Genomic DNA, 23,129 nt, shown 5'->3' with positions numbered 1-23,129 from the left:
GTTAGAATTTCCAAAGCAACATTTTCATTCTAAACTAAAATAATTTATTCTCTGATGGTGGCAAAGATCAAGGTCTTTTTACTGGCTGCTCCAAAAGTATGGAATGTCCTTTTCTAGTGGGTTTTTTTCCCCCCAACTGGTCCAGGAGGTTGTAGTAAAGAAAGCATCCGAGATGTTATTTGTTATCTCCACCTCCTATTAACAGACAGCTTTATTTGGGTTTTTTTGTAATTATTTTTAGTCTTGAGAAGGGTTGGTAACTGTTGTTGGTCTCCCCCTCCTTCCCATTTTTTTTAATGTTGTTAACTGTTTTGAATTCTTAGGCAAGCAGAACAGTAGATTGTAATCTGAACAAACAAACAATACATTCTTAGCATATGTTTGTTAATTGCATATACTACTTAGTTAATGGAAAGTGGGTAATATGCCACAAAATATTTGTTTAGATTAGTGTGAAAGTGTGGAGTGTGGAGATAAAAGTATCCTGAGTGGCTATACAGGGAGAAGACTCAGTCAGGACCCCGTGGCCCAGTAAATCAAATTGTTTCAATTCACTGACCATCTTTCACACATAATATAGCTAGCATGCTACTAATAGGAAGGAATAAATGACAATGTCACATGGATGGGTTTATCTGCAATGTTCTAATGTTATTCTGTAACTTCCACTGTGTTTTCCTTGATTTTGTCTTTTCTTTTTTCTTTTCTTTTCTTTTTTCTTTTCTTTTCTTTTCTTTTCTTTTCTTTTTTTCTTTTCTTTTCTTTTCTTTTCTTTTCTTTTCTTTTCTTTTCTTTTCTTTTCTTTTCTTTTCTTTTCTTTTCTTTTCTTTTCTTTTCTTTTCTTTTCAATATAGGAGACCAAAAGTATATAATGACTAGTCATGACTACTGAGCAAAGCATAAAAGCTTTGCTACAGCTCCAGGGTACACTGCATTATTACTTGCATGCATGTAAGTAAAATGGTGTTGTATCTTCAAAGTGATATAGGTGCTCTGAGTGAGCCACGTTATGACCATAACAATAGAGATCAAAGTCTGCATTGAATTGCATGAGCATGCACTGCTTAAAGCTGAGTTTCGGTTGTATATGTAACATTCTGGCCAAATTGTGCCAGAACATTATAGCTGCTAAACAATGCAGTGTGACACATTGACCTGATCAAAACTGGCAACCTAGTTTACACTTTCTCTATCTTACTTAGGATAAAATAAGATATACTGGCTCAATTTTAGTCAAAAGTTTTAACTCAAAACTTCAATTTACAAAAGTCATGATGGATGGTGAAGGTTAATATCCAGGGGCCCAAAATTGTGATGTTCATGCTACATTGAAGATTGTGAGTTGGAATGTAAAAGCAGCATATTATAAAGAACATAGCTAGCTAGCTAGCTAGCTAGCTAGCTAGCTAGAAAGACAGACAGACAGATAGACATGTTGTGTATATTTTCTCTTACTTTCCCAAAGACTCAGAAATACCCTTGTAGTTATTTATGTCTTTCATTTCCAATTTGGACAACAGTTTGAAGGTGGTTGGCAAGTTGAAGCTAAATGTCATTTAAATATCAAAAACATTAAATTTCACAAAGGTTGCATTAATTGGCAAAGGCTGAAAGCCATGAAAATATTAAAAGGAGAGTATATATAGTTTATTTATTGGGGAAATGTTGCTTAACAGTGCATAGTATAGTGTCTATTTCTCTCTCTCTCTCTCTCTCTCTCTCTCTCTCTCTCTCTCTCTCTCTCTATATATATATATATATATATATATATATATATATATATATATATATATATATATATATATATATATATATATATATATATATCTCTGAACGCACTCTCACACCACCCCCCAGCACAGATCAACTCCGTAGCCAAGAAGCCAAGACACTCATCTCCAGAACAAAACACCTAGCTAATGAACAACACCTAAAAACTGAACTACACACTCTCACTAATGTACTAACAGCCAATGGATTCCAAAGAAACATGATTACCAATTTAATCCGAAGAGAGACACCCACAAAAACCCAAGACAGAGAACAAGAAAATGGCAAAGCCCTCCTCCCATACTTAAAAGGGACCACAGACAGAATCAGCAAGATCCTCCAAAAACACAACATCAAAACAGCTTTCTACACAGACAGAAAAATATCCACCATCCTAAGAAACCCCAAAGACATAATTGGGTTAGAAAACCAAGGAGTACATGAAATCCCATGCACCACCTGCCCCACCACATACATCGGACAGACCAACAGAAGAATAAGTGCACGCATTGAAGAGCACAGGAACTCACTCAGAAAGGGAGAACAAACTTCATCCCTGTTCCAACACTTTAAAGCCACGGGACATGAAATTGATTTTAAAAAAAAGAAAACTATCGCCAAAATTGAACATTTTAACAACAGAATAATCAGAGAAGCCATCAAGATAGAAAAACGCCCCCACAGCATGAACAAACGAGATGATACCTTTCGCCTACCAGCCATTTGGAAACCCGCCTTGATTGACAGATGAGTCCCAACCAACAAGAATGATACCAGACACAAACGCATGATAACATCACATAATATCACCACCACACAACCATTCAAAAAGCAAATCCGAACCCACAACGATAACGACACACAACCACAAAACAGAAACCTAACTACAGCTGCAACATCAGCCACTTTAAACCCCTCCAAACCACACAATAAGCAAACTGACACCCACTATAAAAACATAGCACCACCACAAACAAAAGCAGCACAACTCACCAGTTCAGGTCTAAGGCTGGCAGCTGAGACCAGCCCATCCACTCCAAACACACCCCCACCCAATCATAACACAGCCCCCATTCAAAACACACTCCCACCCAATCAGAACACAGCTAACCCCCCCACCCAATCAGAGCACACTTCCACCCACAGAACACAACCCCTCTGGCACTTTAAAAAAGAGGAACAAACAGCCACTACCACACACTTCTCCCAGAAGAACAAAGCTGAAGCCACCAGCCTGAGGATGACGGATGAGATCTCGTCGAAACGTTGCTCTTATACCTTTAATTCTACGTGGGGAAAAAACCCAAATGACCAAATATATATATATATATATATATATATATATATATATATATATATATATATATATATATATATATATATATATATATATATATATATATATGAATGAAACAAACACATTGTGCTTTAACTGCAGACTGTCAGCTTTAATGTGAGGGTATTTACACCCAACTCAGGTGAACGGTGTAGGAATTACAACAGTTGGCATATGTGCCTCCCACTTGGTAAGGGACCAATAGTAATGGGACAGAATAATAATCATAAATCAAACTTTCCCTTTTTTAATACTTGGTTGCAAATCCTTTGCAGACAATCACAGCCTGAAGTCTGGAACGCATAGACATCACCAGACGCTGGGTTTCATCCCTGGTGATGCTCTGCCAGGCATCTACTGCAACTATCTTCAGTTCCTGCTTGTTCTTGGGGCATTTTCCCTTCAGTTTTGTCTTCAGCAAGTGAAATGCATGCTCAATGGGATTCAGGTCAGGTGATTGACTTGGCCATTGCATAACATTCCACTTCTGTCCCTTCATAAACTCTTTGGTTGCTTTTGCAGTATGCTTTGGGTCATTGTCCATCTGCACTGTGAAGCGCCGTCCAATGAGTTCTGTAGCATTTGGCTGAATGTGAGCAGATAATATTGCCCAAAACACATCAGACTTCATCCTGCTGCTTTTGTCAGCAGTCACATCATCAATAAATACAAGAGAACCAGTTCTATTGGCAGCCATACATGCCCACGCCATGACACTACCACCACCATGCTTCACTGATGAGGTGGTATGCTTAGGATCATGAGCAGTTCCTTTCCTTCTCCATACTCTTCTCTTCCCGTCACTCTGGTACAAGTTGATCTTGGTCTCATCTGTCCATAGGATGTTGTTCCAGAACTGTGAAGGCTTTTTTAGATGTCGTTTGGCAAACTCTAGTCTGGCCTTCCTGTTTTTGAGGCTCACCAATGGTTTACATCTTGTGGTGAACCCTCTGTATTCACTCTGGTGAAGTCTTCTCTTGATTGTTGACTTTGACACACATACACCTACCTCCTGGAGAGTGTTCTTGATCTGGCCAACTGTTGTGAAGGGTGTTTTCTTCACCAGGGAAAGAATTCTTCGGTCATCCACCACAGTTGTTTTCTGTGGTCTCCCAGGTCTTTTGGTGTTGCTGAGCACACTGGTGCGTTCCTTCTTTTTGAGAATGTTCTAAACAGTTGTTTTGGCCACGCCTAATGTTCTTGCTATCTCTCTGATGGGTTTGTTTTGTTTCTTCAGCCTAATGATGGCTTGCTTCACTGATAGTGACAGCTCTTTGAATCTCATCTTGAGAGTTGACAGCAACAGATTCCAAATGCAAATAGCACACTTGAAATGAACTCTGGGGGTGTTTGTATGTGGATCTTTATATATATATGATTTATCTGAATGTAACTCAGAGGTCAAAGGTTTTGTTTAAAAGGTAAAGCTATGTTAAAAATAGAATAAAATTAATAATTCCAGTTAATCCTTCGAATATTATTGTTTTATAAATTTGCTAGTTATACAGCTGCCTAGTGATTTAACAATTAATTAGAAGTAAAATCTTCTTAGAGTTGATCTTGTCTTTGGTAACTTCAGGAACATATGCATATTGTTTCTTGGCAACAATATGGAAGTGATTTGCAAACAACTGGCAATATATCTTCTAATGGTTTTTTTTTAAAAAAAAAATCTGGTTTACTGGGACTGTTTGTAGTATCCCACTCAAGTACTTTGTTTAGCATATGACACTGTTACATTAGCTAGGAGACTGCAACGCTAATGCAAAATACTAGTTTGGCTGCCTAAGATTGCTAGCCCTGTTTGGTTCATGCTCACACACTTCCCAAAGTGGGCCACAGGGGTCAAGCTAGGTCCGTACCAGAAAAAAATAGATGAGCATCTCTCCTGCAAGGTCATCCAGGGCCCTGTCCCTCCATCGAAGCCACCTTGCAAATTGGCATCGCAGCCAGAAAGGTCCAGTGCCAGCTAGCTGTCCACACAAACTGCTGGCTTGACTTCCCACCAAAGTGGTATCTATTTATTTACTTACGTATAACATGCTTTTGAACTGTTAGGTGGGCAGAAGCTGAGGTGAATGATGGGAGGTCACCCTGTTACACAGTACTAGGACTTAGATCTCCAGAGCAAAGATCATTCCAGCATCATTAAGTCACTTATCTACCTGGCTTCTATCCAAGTAATAACCAGATTTCAATCTGGGTAGCTTTCTGGTCCAACTAATTTAGTGAAATGCTGCCATAGTACCCAACTGGGATATGTGCCATGTATCTTATTAGAAATTAAGGAAATTTAAAAATTGTTGCATGTCTGCCAGTTCTGTTACATAATTTTCCTCTCCAGCTCCTTTACATCAGGTTTTACATCTGTTTTTTTAAAAAACGAACATATTATTACAGAGTAACTTTTGTTTTTATTTCAAAGTAACATTATTGTGTTTAGAAGAGAGTTTAGGATACAAATAGTCAAAAAAAAAAGGAGGAGTAGCATGATCAGACCGTCCATAATCATATCAGCCTCAGCCTAAAAATCAAAGATGATTCACAGGCTCGCTTAACTCTGGGAACTACCAAAGTTTGCTTAAATGAATCTAGACAAGGAGCTCAGGAATTCTGAGTTATAATTTACAAGGTCTGGAAAAACCAAATAGATTTCTGCAGGTTAGTTTGAAACTGTCCTGTATAGGAATGCCATACATTTTAAAATTAGTCTGTTCCATTGCATTTTCTATGATACACTGAAACTGACTAATCAGTATCTTGGATGACCTGATTAGATCTCATCAGAGTGAGTTTTTTGTTTTGCCTATCTGGAATAAGACTGAATGAAGGAAGAATCAAACATTACTTTTTGGCATGCTTAGGGGGGCTAAGTAAGAAGGAAGGAAAGGGTGAATTGTTCACATTTGATCTTACCTGAGTGGATCAAGCTGCTGATTTTAACCAATACACAGTCTGAATAAATTAAATAGTATCTGACTCTCTTAGCAGAGAACTAAACTGTACATGAAATCAGAAACAGTGCCATTCAGAATGGGATTCTTACACTGAGGTTCCTTCCTCACACAATATGAGTTAATCTATGTCAAACCATTACATGGAGCAAATATCTTCTCCTAACCAGCAGGATCTCCAGAGCAAGGAGGGAATAAAATGTACAATGTACATAACAAAACAGAGAGCACGGGACACAGGTCTGCCCTTAGGAAATTCTATCCCTCATATCTTACTGTATCTTTTTGATGAACATATGCATACCTTAAGTTCAAACAGTACAGAACAGACAGATTGTCTTGTTCTGCAGTGTTGGGAATTTTGCTGAAATCCAAGGATCCATATTGAATAAAATGAAATGATCATTCTCTCTTTAGAATAAATGTTAAATATATGAAAGTATTCTGAATATTGAAACTCAAATACTTTGGTCACCTAATTAGAAGGAAGGACTCACTGGAGAAGAGCCTAATGCTGGGAAAGGTTGAGGGCAAGAGAAGAAGGGGACAACAAAGAATGAGGTGGCTGGATGGAGTCACTGAAGCAGTAGGCGTGAGCTTAAATGGACTCCAGAAGATGTTAGAGGACAGGAAGGCCTGGAGGAATGTTGTCCATGGGGTCGCGATGGGTCGGATACAACTTCGCAACTAACAACAACAAATTCTGAATATATTTATATATTCAAGGTTGCTTGTTTGATTAAATTAAATTATAGTATAGATCATACTTGTTTAACCAATGCAGGATTCTGTATAAATGCTACCAATCTACGTTCAGTTTCTCATCAGTGAAATTTCCTTAAAAGTCTTTTGCCTCATCTTAATTCTTTATCTCAGTTCAGATATTACAAACTAAAAGGCCATAATCATAGACTTTGGGAAAGAGTGATATATTAATAAAATACATTCATTTGGAAGAATTAGTTTTGACTTAATTAGTTATTAGTGACATCTTCATTATATCATACAGAACAAGAATAGGAAATGTTCCTACTTTTTTAGTATGCAAATCTCTTTATCTTTTTTTTTACTTTTTTTGCCATCCTGAAGCAAGATAATCTGCTTTACAAAGCTTAATCCTGTTTATACCTATTAGCACATGGCAAAGAGGGTTTTTGTTATTTTACCCTAACATAAAATCCATTTTTTAAGGTGGACCTTCTATTTTGGTATCTGGGAATAAATTATCTACTAACAATTCTGTACTTTAGAATCTCCACATCTCTGCAAAACCTGCTGCAGAGCATTAAAAAGAGAATTTTATTGTTCAGGAGACAAGAAGGAAGTATTACATTAAGAACTCCATTGGCGCTAAATCTTTTTATATTACCCAATGACCACACACTCTTCACTGTACAGAAAGAGGATTCAGGAAGTAGTTTAAAAGGAAGCAGAGAAGGCTTGCAAAATAAGAAATGAAGGGAGGAAGAGATGAATTAGTAAAAGAATAAGTAAAATAACAAATAAAAAAAGATTACTCACCACTTTAAGGATTTTTACTTGGTGTCAGATCATGTATGGCAGGGGTGTCAAACTTGCAATGTCATGTGATGTGTCGCGATGTATCATGACTTTTTTTGCCATTGCTGGCAATGGGATGGGTGCAGTTTCACTATAATGCATCTGGCCCACCGGCCAGCAGTTTGACACCCTGCTGTATGGACATAAGTTTAGCCCTTATGAGGTCCAGATCCATTTTATACTTAATTTTGTTTCTTCCAATCTGATGGTAATGAATTCCATAGGTTAATTATGTGCTGTTAGAGGAAAGTGCAGCCATTTGTCTATTCTAAAACACCTTCCACTCATTAGTTTCATTAGATATTTCTAATCCTAGTATTTTGAGAGAGGATATAAAATTTCTTTCTTTTCATGCATGACTCTATAAATATCATGTGTCCCATCAATCCATTTTTTCCTCCCTAAACTAAATAATGTTAAAAGTTTCTCTCTCCCCTGTGGAAGATGTCTAATCCCTTTCATCACTTTGATTCTATAGCTGTTTTTCATCTCTATTATGTTATTTTCCAATAACTAAAATACACAGCATTCCAGGTGTGGATACATAATTTATTTGGAAATAGTGGGAATTTATAAATCATTTAAATCAGTGGTTCCCAAACTTTTCTATACCTCGTACCCCTAGAACGCTTCTGATATATTCTCACACCCCTTAAAAAAGTTCAAAATAACAGCAATGAATTATGCATATACACTATAATTTTGAAAACCCAAGTTTTTGCACCCCTAGAATATCATCTTGCAGCCCCAGGGGGTGCTAGCACCCCTGGTTGGGAATCCCTGACTGAAATGATTAAGATAAATGAACTTCTTGTTAGATGTCATGGTGCAACAGATGCAGGAAGATGGGGCTCCATCTTCTGTGTTTGATTTTGCCATGCTGGGGACCCTAAAAAGTCATCCTGGAGATGCGATGAAGAAAGAGGGGACCCTCGTCGATCATGGAGTGGTGGTGGCCCTTCTGCTGGATCCAAGGAAGCCCTCCAAACTGGCAGGGATAACACTGGCTACATTTGTGTGGCAAATCAGAAGCTGTTGACAACCAAAAATAAGCACTAACTAGCAATTTTTGAGCAATGTGGATGGAACTGGGTGAGACTTTATCCTCTTTTATGACCTTAATACTATTTTCCTGGAAAAAAAGATTGTCCAAAGCAAAGAATCCTCCCTGATGAGAGTGGGAAGGGAAGTTTATGTCTCACTCCCTCAGGAAAAGAAAAGTGGCAAATTAATTGCTTTGGGGGAAACTACAAGATCAATTTGGAATTAATACAGATATATATTGCTTTGAAATTTGGGGACTAAAAGTACTTTTGAGAGTATTTTTTTTAGAAAAGATTTGAAAGTCTGTAAAATAGTCTTGGATTTATAAAGCTGGAAGGTGGTGTCAACGACATCTAGTGGCAAATCACATCACAATATTAATGGGGGACTTTAATTACCCTGATATCAACCGGGAGACAAACTCTGCACCAAGTGGAAGATCAAACAGATTCCTGTCAAACCTAGCAGACAACTTTCTCTCCCAAAAAGTAGAGAAGGGAACTAGGGGATTAGCCATATTGGATTTAATTCTCACTAACAGAGATGAAATGATAGAAGGTGTCGAAGCCACAGGAACCTTGGGGGGAAGTGATCATGCAATATTGGAATTCAACATTCTGGAGGCACAAGCAATAGAACACAGCCAAACTAGAGTCATGGACTTTAAAAGAGCTAATTTCAATAAACTTAGAGAGACCATGGGAAGAATTCCATGGATGAGAATCCTAAAGGGGAAAACAACTCAAGAAGCTTGGGAAATTTTGAAAAGTGAGATAATAAAGGCCCAGTCTAGTACAATACCAACAAAGAAGAAAAATAACAGCTCTCAAAAGAAACCAGCATGGCTGCATAAAGAACTCTCTGATAAATTGAAAGATAAAAAGGACAAGTATAAGAATTGGAAAGAGGGGCACATACCTAAGTCAGAATATCAGCAAATAGCCCATGCCTGCAAAGATGAAGTGAGGAAAGCTAAGGCTCAAAATGACCTAAGGCTTGCGACCAAAGTCAAAAATAACAAAAAAAGCTTCTTTCAACATATAAAAAACAAGAAAAAGTTAAGGAAATGATTGGTCCATTAGTGGGGGAAAGTGGCAAGAAGGTGACAAGCAATAGGGAGAAAGCAGAACTATTTAATTCGTTTTTTTCATCTGTCTTTACACAAAGGGAAAAAACAGTCCAACCTACCCAAACCAGTGCCATAAAAAACAGAATAGAAACGCAAGTTAAGATAGGCAAGAAAATGGTAAGTGAGCACCTGTCCAGCCTAGACGAGTTCAAATCACCAGGACCAGATGAATTACACCCCAAGGTTCTCAAGGAACTGGCAGACGTGATCTCAGAACCACTGAACTATATTTTTCAAAGATCCTGGAGCACTGGGGAACTACCAGAGGACTGGAAGAGAGCTGATGTAGTTCCCATCTTCAAAAAAGGGAAAAAAATAGATCCAGGAAACTACAGACCTATCAGCCTGACCTCAATACCTGGGAAGATTCTGGAAAAGATAATCAAACAACAAATCAGCGAACACCTTGATGCGAACAAAGTCATCACTAAAAGTCAACATGGGTTTGTCAAAAACAGATCATGCCAGACAAATCTTATTACATTCCTTGACCAAGTGACAAAATTAGTGGACCAGAGGAACGCTGTAGATATAATTTACTTGGACTTCAGTAAGGCATTTGATAAAGTAGATCACAACCTACTACTTGATAAGATAGAAAAATGTGGGTTAGATAGCATTACCACCAGATGAATTCGTAGCTGGCTGACAGGCTGTACTCAGCGTGTGGTCCTCAATGGAACCGCATCTACATGGAAGGAAGTGTGTAGTGGGGTGCCCCAGGGCTCTGTTCTGGGCCCAGTGCTCTTCAATATCTTCATTAATGATTTGGATGAGGGGATAGATGGGGAACTCATCAAATTTGCAGACGACACCAAGCTGGCAGGAATAGCCAATACTCCAGAAGATAGGCTTAAGATACAGAAGGATCTGGACAGGCTCGAACACTGGGCACTATCTAACAAAATGAAATTCAATGGTGAAAAAAGTAAGGTTCTACATTTAGGCAGGAAAAATCAAATGCACAGGTATAGTATAGGTGGTACCTTGCTCAATAGTAGTAACTGTGAGAGGGATCTCGGAGTCTTAGTAGACAATCACTTAAATATGAGCCAGCAGTGTGCTGCAGCTGCCAAAAAAGCCAACACAGTGCTAGGCTGCATTAACAGAGGGATAGAATCAAGATCAAGTAAAGTACTAATACCACTTTACAATGCTTTGGTAAGGCCACACCTGGAATACTGCATCCAGTTTTGGTCACCACGATGTAAAAAAGATGTCGACACTCTAGAAAGGGTACAGAGAAGAGCAACCAAGATGATTAGGGGGCTGGAAACTAAAACATATAGGGAACGGTTGCTGGAATTGGGTATGTGTAGTTTAATGAAGAGAAGGGTGAGGGGTGACATGATAGCAGTGTTCCAATATCTCAGGGGCTACCACAAAGAAGAGGGAGTCAAGCTATTCTCCAAAGCACCTGAAAGCAGGACAAGAAGCAATGGATGGAAACTAGTCAGGGAGAGAAGCAACCTAGAACTAAGGAGAAACTTCCTGACAGTTAGAACAATTAACCAGTGGAACAACCTGCCTCCAGAGGTGGTGAATGCTCCAACACTGGAGGTTTTTAAGAAGAGACTGGACAGCCATTTGCCTGAAATGGTATAGGGTTTCCTGCCTGAGCAGGGGTTGGACTAGATGACCTCCAAGGTCCCTTCCAACTTTATATTATTATTATTATTAAAATCATGGCACTACAATTTATTATGCTTAAAGGAAACTTGGCTTGAAGCCTGGACTTAAATAAGACTCTTTGTTGTTCCTGGAAACTTTCACTTTTGCAGACTGCAGCTGGGAAAAGGGAAAAAAAAAACTCTTGGGCTTCTTATCTGTGTTGGGGACTCTATTGGACTATAAAGACTACATACAAAAACAAAATGGGTGTCCCATACTTAGCTGCAAATGGTAAAAAACCATGTTTAACACTTGTCTCCGAAGCCCCCAGCTTGATATACCAACAAGAATATGTTAATGAAACTCAGAAAGAAATTATTTCTATGTTGAAATCAATCCAAGAGACAATGGTTTTATTTCATGATGAGACTAAAAATAATGCAAATGAGATAAAAGAACAATTTTCTAACCTAAACTTGCAAATCCAGAGAATGACTACAAAGAAGGAACTAGTAACCCAGAAAACAGAAGGAAATTTAGAAGAAGCAGATCCAAAGACAGAGGAAGGAATTAACACAGAGATACAGACAAATGAAAATTAGAAGATGAAGTGATAACACCAGAAATGGAAAAGATATCTTACTTGTCAAGACCTCAGAACACGTCTGAGGATAAGGAAGAAGAGCTGATCGAACGGATGATAAAGCTGTTAAGAGAAATGCTGAATATTTACAAACAAGAAATGAAAAGAAAAACTGAAGGAGAAGGACAGACGCTGTTTAATGCAGTGTTTTTCAACCACTGTTCCGCGGCACACTAGTGTGCCGCGAGATGTTGCCTGGTGTGCCGTGGGAAGAATTGAAAAAACACTGACCTAGGAGACAGCGGTGAGAGGAGGAGGAGGAGGAGGAGGAGGAGGAGGAGGAGGAGGAGGAGGAGGAGGAGGAGGAGGAGGAACAGCCACGGGCGGAGCAGCGCTGCAAGACTCTCTGGCGGGGAGCCTTGGCTAAGCTGACGGCCCTACTTTGCTGGAAGCAAAAGCCCGGGAAAAGAAGTGGGCTCGACCTCTCTAGGTACCAGGGCTCCACGGCAGCGTAGCTCCGCCCCCTTCTCTGGCTTCAGAGGGTCTCTTGCTGAAGAGAGAGAAGCTGGGGAGAGGTGACCGGCTCGCTTATTGGAAGAGGACGGGCGGGCGGCCAGCCTGACTTGCCTGAGCTGTCGCGTGGTTGGTTGCCTGCAATGTTCGAAAAAGCTCTTCTTCCCCAGCACGCGCCGCTTACTCCTTACTCCCCGCGCGGCTGAGGATGCGAGACTCCCGCCTGGTCGGCTGCCTGGTTGCTCGCCGCGACCCCTCGCCCCAGCCCGAAATAGAGGGATCTGACCGCTTCGCTCTTGGAGGCTTCGCTTGCGTCTGAAAAATTACATGGCTGATTTTTTTAAACCTGTCCTTTAGATAAGTTGCATAATAAAATGTCCTTTGGACCAAAGCAATTAAAAACCTTTGGGGTTTCCCCCCCCTTCTGGAGTGAAGTGCTTTTGATGGTAAAGGTGAGAAAGAAAGAAAAAAGGAAGGGAAAAAAGGAGAAAGGGGGAAGGGGAAAAGGGAGGGAGAAAGAAAAAAAGGAGAATAGAAAAGAAAGAGAGAGAGAGAGGAAGGGAGGAAGGAAGGAAGGAAAAAAAGCAGGAAGAAAAATTAAAAAGAAATGCAAGTAGCTTCCAGTTTCCACAACAAGTAGAAAGCAAGAAATTGAGAGAGGGAGGGAAAGAAAGTGGGAGAGAGAAAGGAAGGAAGGAAGATAAAGAAAGAAAAGAGAGGGAGGGAAGAGAGGGAAGGAAGGAAGAAAGAAAAGAAGGGAAAAAAGAAAATACAGAAAGATAAATTAAAAAGAAATGCAAGCTTTCCTTTTCCTTCACAGCAAAAACAAACAAACAAAAGCCCCAAAATAAAATAAAATAAAATAAAGAGGCTAATAATAATAATAATAATTATTATTATTAATAATAATAATAATAATAACAATAATAATAATAATAATAATAATAATAATAATAATAAGAAGAAGAAGAAGAAGAAGAAGAAGAAGAAGAAGAAGAAGAAGAAGAAGAAGAAGAAGAAGAAGAAGAAGAAGAAGAAGTAGTTGGAAGGGACCTTGGAGGTCATCTAGTCCAAACCCTTGAGAACACAGGCCATCCTCGACTTACGACCATTCGTGTAGCGACCGTGGGGAGGTCCAATGGTGTGGAAAACGGTGGAGTGCCTCGTGATTTTTTTCATGAAACAAGTGTGCCTTTGCCCAAAAAAGGTTGAAAAACACTGGTTTAATGAATATAAATGGGTTGAGCATTCTTCCAAAAATACTTAATCAAATATGAAAATTCTAAAAGGGTTTGAATAAGGAAAGTTTTTGGTTACCCAAATATAATTTATTACGAGAAAATTATAAGCAATAGAGATATTTTGAACATTGACGGTAAATTAAAATTTTAAAAAAGTGGGGAAAACAGGATATTGATTGAACAAATGGATTTTAAGTGCAACTGAAATTGAGATGTGTTCTGGTTAGAAAAGATATTATAAACTGACATTATTAATATTATGTAAAATACCAGAAAAATGTGATGAAGATATCTATATTTAATTGTATATGTATTAATAGTAACAAGAATTGTATTTGCCCAGTGTGGAAAAATGCATACCACCAGAAGAAGAGAGGACCAAGGAAGCACTGGATGGTGTAGTATTGGAACTAGACTGAGAAAGTTAATATGTACCCACTGAATTACCAATGGACCCAGACAACATGTTGTTTATTAAGTACTCATGATTGTAAAATTAGAAAATTAATAAAATATTTATTTTTAAAAATAATAAATGATTAGGATAAAAAAATATTTTCAGTCTCCATTCACAGTCAAATCAATTACGGAATTTGTCTTTTTTAAGAGTTGTCACACCTGGAAATATATATATATATATATATATATATATATATATATATATATATATATATATATATATATATATATATATATATATATATATATATATATATATATTTGTGTAAATTACTAACAAAGAATTAAAGGGAAACTGAGATGCATTTCTGACTCCTTAGTCGTCCTCAGCCAGCCATACCCTTCTGAGATTCGAACCAGGGCTGATTGCATATGAGGCAGTGTTATTATGTCATATGCAATCAGCCCTGGTTCGAATCTCAGAAGGGTATGGCTGGCTGAGGACGACTAAGGAGTCAGAAATGCATCTCAGTTTCCCTTTAATTCTTTGTTAGTAATTTACACAAATATATGAATTGTCCGGTGTGACTACTGCCTGTTCGATAGCCTTCAAGATAGGCTGAAAACAGGAAATAAAGATTTGCCCCATGTTTGGGGCCTAGCAAGGTAATCTAAATAGTTAACATTTGAAACATATATATATATATGTGTGTGTGTGTGTGTGTGTGTGTGTGTGTGTGTGTGTGTGTGTAGATCTAGAGTCTCGGGTTTCTTCCCGCGTTCCTTTCATCTTCAGAAAGTTGTGGCGACGTTTCGACGAAATCCCATCCGTCATCATCAGGCCGGAGTGTTCCTCCTGCTGCTTCCAGGAGCAATGTGTGGTCTGGCTCCTGGAAGCAGCAGGAGGAACACTCCGGCCTGATGATGACGGATGGGATTTCGTCGAAACGTCGCCACAACTTTCTGAAGATGAAAGGAACGCGGGAAGAAACCCGAGACTCTAGATCTACACATACAGACACCCGCGAGAATCTACGAAAACATATATATATATATATATATATATATATATATATATATATATATATATATATAAATATATATATATGTAAATCAGAAAGATCCTCCAAAAACACAACATCAAAACAGCATTCTTCACAGAGCTAACAAAGAATTAAAGTTTTCATCAGTCAGCCATACCCTTCTGAGATTCGAACCTGGGCTGATTGCACATTAGGCAGTTGTTTTTACCTCTAGGCCACAAGCTCTATCTCACTTTGTTAGCTGAGAAGCAAGGGAGATATGTGTTAAATGCTTGTTAACTATTTAGATTACCTTGCTAGGCCCCAAACATGGGACAAATCTTTATTTCCTGTTTCAGCCTAACCGAAGGCCATTGACAGGCAGTAGTCACAACAGTGACAGCTCATATTTGTGTAAAAAAATTTTTAGATTGCTAACAAAGAATTAAAGGGAGACTGATATGCATTTCAAACTTATTTGTTTTCATCAGTCAGCCATACCTTTCTGAGATTCGAACCTGGGCTGATTGCACATTAGGCAGTTGTTTTTACCTCTAGGCCACAAGCTCTATCTCACTTTGTTAGCTGAGAAGCAAGGGAGATATGTGTTAAATGCTTGTTAACTATTTAGATTACCTTGCTAGGCGTGTGTGCGTATCTCTCTCTCTCTCTCTCTCTCTCACTCTCTCTCTCTCTCTCTCTCTCTCTCTCTCTCTCTCTCTCTCTCCATATTTATTTATTTATTTATTTATTTATTTATTTATTAGTTTTTATAAACCGCCCTTCTCCCGAGGGACTCGGGGCGGTGTACAGAGGAAGGAAGGTATACAGATGAACAATAAAAAGTAATAAAAACAATAGTGAAAACAAACTGGGACCCCAATTAACGCTATCATGCCAGGCCGGACTGCTGGAACAGGAAAGTTTTTAAGTCGCGACGGAAGGTACGGAGGTCGGGGGCCATCCGGATTTCGGTTGGTAAACTGTTCCAGAGGGCCGGCGCACCCACTGAGAATGCCCTCCCCCTGGGGGCCACCAGCCGACATTCCTTGAGCGGTGGCACCCTGAGGAGGCCCTCTCTGTGGGAGCGCACAGGACGGTGGGGTGCTGACATCGGCAGAAGGTGCTCCCGTAGGTAGTCCGGACCCATGCCATGTAGGGCTTTGTATGTCATTGTTAGCACCTTGAACTTCACTCGGAAGGCAACCGGAAGCCAGTGCAGCGCACGGAGGAGAGGTGTGATATGGGAGTATCGGGAGGCTCCCAAGAGTGTCCGTGCCGCCGCACTTTGCACCAGCTGAAGCTTCCGAGTGGATCTCAAGGGCAGCCCCATGTAGAGAGCGTTACAATAGTCTAGGCGAGAGGTCACAAGGGCATGGGTGACTGTACGTAAGGAATCCAGGTCTAGATAAGGCCGTAGTTGGCGAACTAGTCGAACCCGGGAGAAGGCCCCCTTGGTCACAGCTCCTATGTGGTCTTCTAGGGAGAGCTGCGAGTCTAGGAGGACACCCAGGTTGCGGGCCCTATCAACAGGGGGTAGTAACATGTCCCCGATGTTAAGCAATGGGACATTCTGAATATCCTGGTTTGCCGGAACGTACAGCCATTCAGTCTTGTCCGGGTTCAGTTGAAGCCTGTTCCTCCCCATCCATTCCCGGACCGCTTTCAGGCAGCGGGACATCACGTCTAGGGCATCACTGATATTGTTTGGAGTTGAGATAAAAAGCTGGGTGTCATCAGCATACTGATGGAACCCTACTCCAAAACTGCGAATGATCTCACCCAGCGGTTTCATGTAGATGTTGAACAGGAGAGGCGAGAGGACCGACCCCTGAGGGACTCCGCAAGCGAGAGGCCTCGGGGTCGACCTCTGTCCCCCTGTTAGCACCGACTGCGAGCGACCCTGGAGAAAGGAGGAGAACCAACGCAGAACCGTATGGAGTTATACGTTATGATATCAAGATCTTTTCCCCTTTTAGTGATAGATGTTTCAGACCTCATCAATCTTTGGGTAGCTATGAGATTCCTTGCCCCAATATTTACCACAGTACACTTGCTTAAAATTAACCTTATTTTTTATTTGGCTGACAAAAGTACAGAAATCCAGGTTTCCCATCCCTTGAAGTTACTGGTCTATAAAACTGCTCTTAAAAGTTGTTGAGACGTATCTTCAAAATGCCTGTCATTGCTCCATTTCAATAACTGTATGAGTGCTCATATCATAGAAAAGCAAAGAATTCATCTTTCAGCAACAGCTTTCTAAGCCCCAGGGCAGAATACCTTTCAGAAAAAATATATATCTTATTTACCTTGTTATTTTTAAATAATTGAAAAGGAGCAGGAAGAGAACATCTCATCACTATATTAGTTCCAACCTGCTCACATTCCAAGCTTCATTCAGATCCACGTTTATCAGGCAGTTTTTATATGTCAAGCAGAGTAACTTTGTTTTCTTTTCCACTCTCATCTATTCTACCTAAATAATATAATTGTTGCTGTGAATTGACTCTTTGTGTTTTTGACTTCCTTCCTTCCTTCCTTCCTTCCTTCCTTCCTTCCTTCCTTCCTTCCTTCCTTCCTTCCTTTTTCAATATAGAACTTATTTTGCTAAACATAAATAGAAAAACATTCAGCTTTTGATAGCTAATGGACAAATTGTACTCTTAGATACTTTGAAATTGTGGAAGAGAGATAATACCACTTCTTTCATTTCTGGCTTCCCAGAAAAGTTTGAAGGACAAAGGTTCAAATGAATGCAGTTATGAAGATTCACACAACCAAGATCTGCTCACAATCAGGATTCCTGAATATAAGGAAAGAGAGAAAGAGAGAGAGAGAGAGAGAGAATAATAGAAACATTAGAGTTTTAAATAGAAACATTGGAGTTTTTAGTGTATGTGAGTGAATAAATTATCAACTGTAAGTAAATATTTATTAGCTTATCTAATACATTTGATCATTCCATCACAAGGAATTGGAGAAAACTAGACAAACTGTGACTTGTTGGATCATTCTTCTTTCCACATATAACATACACTAGGCTTGTGTCATTTCCCTTCTTCACATGACCCTCAGGAGAGCCCCAGTGAAGCTTCCTCTTTGTCCTCCCCTCCCCCTTCTTCTTCTCCTCCTCTCCACGGAACTTCTTGTCAGATTGCTGAGGGTATGGAGAATAAATGGAATGGTGGTCTGCAAGGAAAACTGCACCCCTACTTTCCATTCCGGTGTCTCCCCAAAGGCTTGCCCCCACCAGGGAGGAAGAAGATTCACCCATTGCCAGCACTGATCATCTTGTCTTACCTCACCAGCCAGTCATTCGCTTATTCTTCCTCTTTCCTCATGTAATATAGGCTTGCCCTTTTTCTCCTCCCCCTCAAAATAATCAAGACAGCCCCTCTGAAGCTAGATTCTCCTCATTCTCATCTCCCTCAGATAACTTGTGAAATCTCCTGCCACTTTGTTGTGTGAGTGGGGATAAAAGGTTGCTGCAGACCATGAGGAAAACTGTACCCCTCACTGCCCAAACTGACATGTTCCCAAGGGCCCCCTCCCTCCAGGGAAAAAGAGAGTTTACCAGTCAACCACTGGCATCTACCAGCCAATTCTGTCTTGCCAACAGGCATCTGAATCACTTCTTCATTGTCAGGCCTGCCAGGTAAACCAGATAAAAAGCAGAACTAGATGAAGTGATTTTAATTAACAGAATCTTGCAAATCTAAAAGTACAAAGCTTCTGCCTCTTCCTTTTAACTCCTTGATCTATTAGGGTGGGACATTCATAAATGTCTTTCTCTGACCACTTAGCCACTGGGGGTTCCTGCCTCTCTTGTCTGATTCCTTCCTAGGCAACATTTCCACATGGTCATTTCCACATTCTTTTATATTCTTCTTCCCTCACTGGCCCTTATCTTAATGGTCTTTCAAATTTCAGCCTTGATTTAAAAACAAGATAACGGCCACTCAGCCACCAAGTCTTGCTCCACTTCTCACCTCTGAGATTTAGAAATTGTTTACCAACCAAGTTACTTAGCCCAGAAAAATATTAATTAACCAGAAAGAACGTTGGTCATCTCTTAATTTTCAGTCTATACCAAAACTGGTCACAGGGTCCAAAGGGAGGTGGGAAAGAGAGTGGGGATACATATTTACCATTTTTCCTTGCCCTGTGCAACCTATGGGTTTCTGGGGAATATTGTCAGAAGTCATGGTAATGCTGAAGCAGTCACAACTTTGCCAATTTCAATTCTACAGCAGTCATGGGCCCCAGATTTTGGATTTCTGTAACTTAGCCCATTTGATTTTTTTTTTCAAGGGACGAGATGGCTTGGTCATTCTTTTCACCAATTACAATTCAGGCATTAGTCTGGGAAATCATTGTTCACTTCTGGGATTTAGAAATTGTTTACCAGCCAAGCGACTTAGCCCAGAAAAAGATTAATTATTCAGAAAGATTCCTGGTCATCTCTTAATTTTCAACCTACATCAAAAGATGGCTCACCTGTCACTTTGGGAAACCCTGTATGCAAGAGTTATTCCTCATGAAGTATGGCTGATCACTATTCTGGTCAAATTCCAATGGGAGAGCTATTGAAACTAAACATTGGAAAGGCACTTTCCATCCAGGATGGGACAATTTCCCATGGCCAACTTGCTGTGGCCAACTCACCATTGCCAACTTTCCACTGGACAACTTGCTGTGGGACAATTCAACAAATCCAAAAGTTAAACTAATTTTGACAGTACTGTAGCCAATAATGATAATAAAATAAAGTCAAACCAGAAATACAAGAGTTAGAATAATGTTGATGAAAACATGATCACCAATAATAAAAGTGACTGAACGAAATGATTAATATAGCACTGAATTGTCCTGCAGCAAGCTGTTCTCTGTGGTGAGTTAGCTGTGATGAGTTGTAAGGAGCTATACATTTCAGAAACAATTTCCTTACAGTTTCTTTTAAAGAAAAGAACCCATTGTTTTATCCTTCATATGTGGCTGAATAGAACTCTTGTGGCTTGAAATGAGGTAGCACATGTTTTGTAAGGATAACTGCTGTTGCCAAGGGAATTGTGATGCAGCTCTTTCTTTTGCTGGAGGTGTATAATAGCAGGTACTCGGAACAGACATAGATCCTTAGATCAGCAATCTTTTCTTTCTTTCTTTCTTTCTCTTTTCCTTCCTTCCTTCCTTCCTTCCTTCCTTCCTTCCTTCCTTCCTTCCTTCCTTCCTTCCTTCCTTCCTTCCTTCCTTCTTTTCTCTTTTATGTTCTTTACTTTCTTTCCATTTACAAGGAGATGAAAGATACAGTATGTGATTAAACTAGGTATCTATGTCTAAACACTGTCAATGCACATCCATCACACTGGGAAAGTAAAAGTCTAGATCAGGGGTCTTCAAACCTGGCCCTTTGATGACTTGTGGACTTCAGCTCCCAGAATTCCTCAGCCAGGCACCCTGGCTGAGGAATTCTGAGAGTTGAAGTCCACAAATCATAAAAGGGCCAGGTTTGAAGACCCCTGTCTTATAATATGCAGCAGACACTAAGTGAGGGTGGGAAAGCCACATGGTCAAGCATCTGACAGCTTGTCTGACTAATCCTAACTTTCTGCCTTCCAGATGTATTAGATGACAAATCTTATTGGCTACCATGTCATCAAACCAAGTCATCAAAGGGCAAAGTTTGAAGATAACTGGTCTACTATACAGGGCCTTTTTCCTTCTCTCAAGGAGCCTTATGAATAAAAGCACACAGGGAAATGTTAATTGAATTGAACTATATAGCAAAAGTTGGTAACTACTAGGGCCTCTGGCCTTTTTGGCATATTGAGACCATTTTATGGGTACTTTAAAAAATGATGTCAAAGGTACACTTTGTCTTTTAAAATGGCTGACCCAGCAGATGTAGCCAGTTAAAAAATAAATGCAAAAGAATATTATGAAAGACTGGGATTTTGCTTTCCAATTTTCCTGTTCCTGTTTAGTTTTTGTTTGTTTCTTTGTTTGTTTTTAAGAAAAAATTGTCAATATAAATAGTGGGTTAGACAACTGAGTAGATATTAAAGATGTGGTCCATGAGCATATTAGTGCACAGAGCTATTATGTTACCTATGATAATAATTTTTGATATGCCTGCAAAACATCCATAATACTGATATTGTTTCTAGTGTTTTCACATCAATATTTCCTTCATTTAATCATGGCCATAATCACAATCCTGAAACTCACTGTTTGAAGTTGCCTCAAGGTACTGAATAAAATGAAGTGCTGTGCCATGTACTTCCAACATGAGGTACTGAAAATAGTTTAAGAAAGGGTAGATTAAATCACAGAAACTGTGTGGAAGAAATAAGCTATACCATTCCACAATTCAGCTTAACTTAGCTTTTAATTTTAGACTAAAACAATGTTTGAAGATACAACCAAGGCTAATTTATTCCTGTATGTTTCTCATGACCATTAATTTTCTACTGGAAGTGAAACCAAAATGTTGCTGTCTGGAGGAGCAATAGCTTCACTCCATTTTCCCTGTCCCCAGCGTTCACTTAATGACATGTTTATGTTATGGCCATTGTTATATAAATTGCCAAAGAAGGGAAGAAGGAGGGAGAGAGGGGGTGAAAACAGCCATGTCTGTTTCAGGGTTTGAACGTTCCAAAAACATCTCTTCTGGGTTGAATCTAAATCATTCCATAACAAACATGAATAACAACCTACTGAAAATTAATGTGAATGCTTCTGTTCTGCCATTAAAATTAATGGTAATTCTCAGTGCAAATACATTATTTTCATTAAAAACAGTGATTAAAAAATGGGGAGCTCTTGTACAACTCCCTTGAAGCTAAAATAGCTATCCAAAATTATCCTATATTAGTTCTCCAAAATTATTTTCTCCCTTTCCCTGAAAAAAAAACAGCCCTGAAAAACATGATGAAACACAAACATGTGTAATAGATAAACACAAATCTGAAAAGACTGTAAAGCTATTGTGAAGAAAATAAGGTGAATGAACAATATGGGCAATGGTCAAAAGGCAGAATTCTCATCTTTATTTTGATGTCATATTTCTCAGAAGGGAAATGAAACCCTAGTCGACCATGGTTGATGATTGGGGAAAAAGAAGGCATTGCAGGAGAAGGCAAGAGAAAATGTAGCCAATTTCAAAGAATTCAAGCCCAGATGGCCTGCATCTTAGGGTACTGAAGGAATCTGGAAGGCTACAACTTAGTTGGAAGGAACAGATTTAGCAGAAAGGGTGGGAATGCTGCACTGTATATATAAAGAAACCACGTGCTGCACAGAAACTCAGAAAACAACAGTATGGGCATCCTGTTGAGAGTGTTTGAGTAAGAATAAAAGAGAAGAAACAAATATGGCATCATTAAGGGAGTTTATTACAGACCCACCTGGACAAGCAGAAGATATGGAGGAGGGTTTTTTATATCTAATGACCAAATGTTCAAAGAGATATTGACAAATGCTGAAAAATCTTATTTTGCCAAGAGTCAAGAGTCCAACTTTTTTTTTTTTGGTCTTCTCTTACTGACAACTTCATCAGTCCGATGGTGGAAGAAAAAATAAGGGTTGAAATAAGTGGGCTGATTCAATTTAGCTGGCCATTTTGACTGGTGGAGAGACTTCTGTGCCTGCACAGTGCTCCCTTACAAGTATCTTGATTCAAGTAGTACAACCTCTATAACCCACTGCTTTGAAGAAAATAATACTTTATTCCAAGAATCTGTTTTGAAAAAGTGTTTCAGTGATTTTCTTTTTATTGAACTGAAGCACCCCTTCAAAGCACAGCAAACCCCTAAAGAAATGTAAACCCAAATATGTTTAAAAACATGAGAAACTTTACTTGGCTCAAAAGTAAGAAAAAATTCTACAGATTCCAAGCATTACAAAGCTTTTTACATAATGGTCCTCTCCCACTATCACAAAGACCAGGGGTCTTTAAACTTGGCCCTTTT

The sequence above is a fragment of the Vipera ursinii genome (assembly GCF_947247035.1).
Source record: "Vipera ursinii genome assembly, chromosome: 1".
NCBI lineage: Eukaryota > Metazoa > Chordata > Lepidosauria > Squamata > Viperidae > Vipera > Vipera ursinii.
This window is presented reverse-complemented; position numbering follows the sequence as displayed.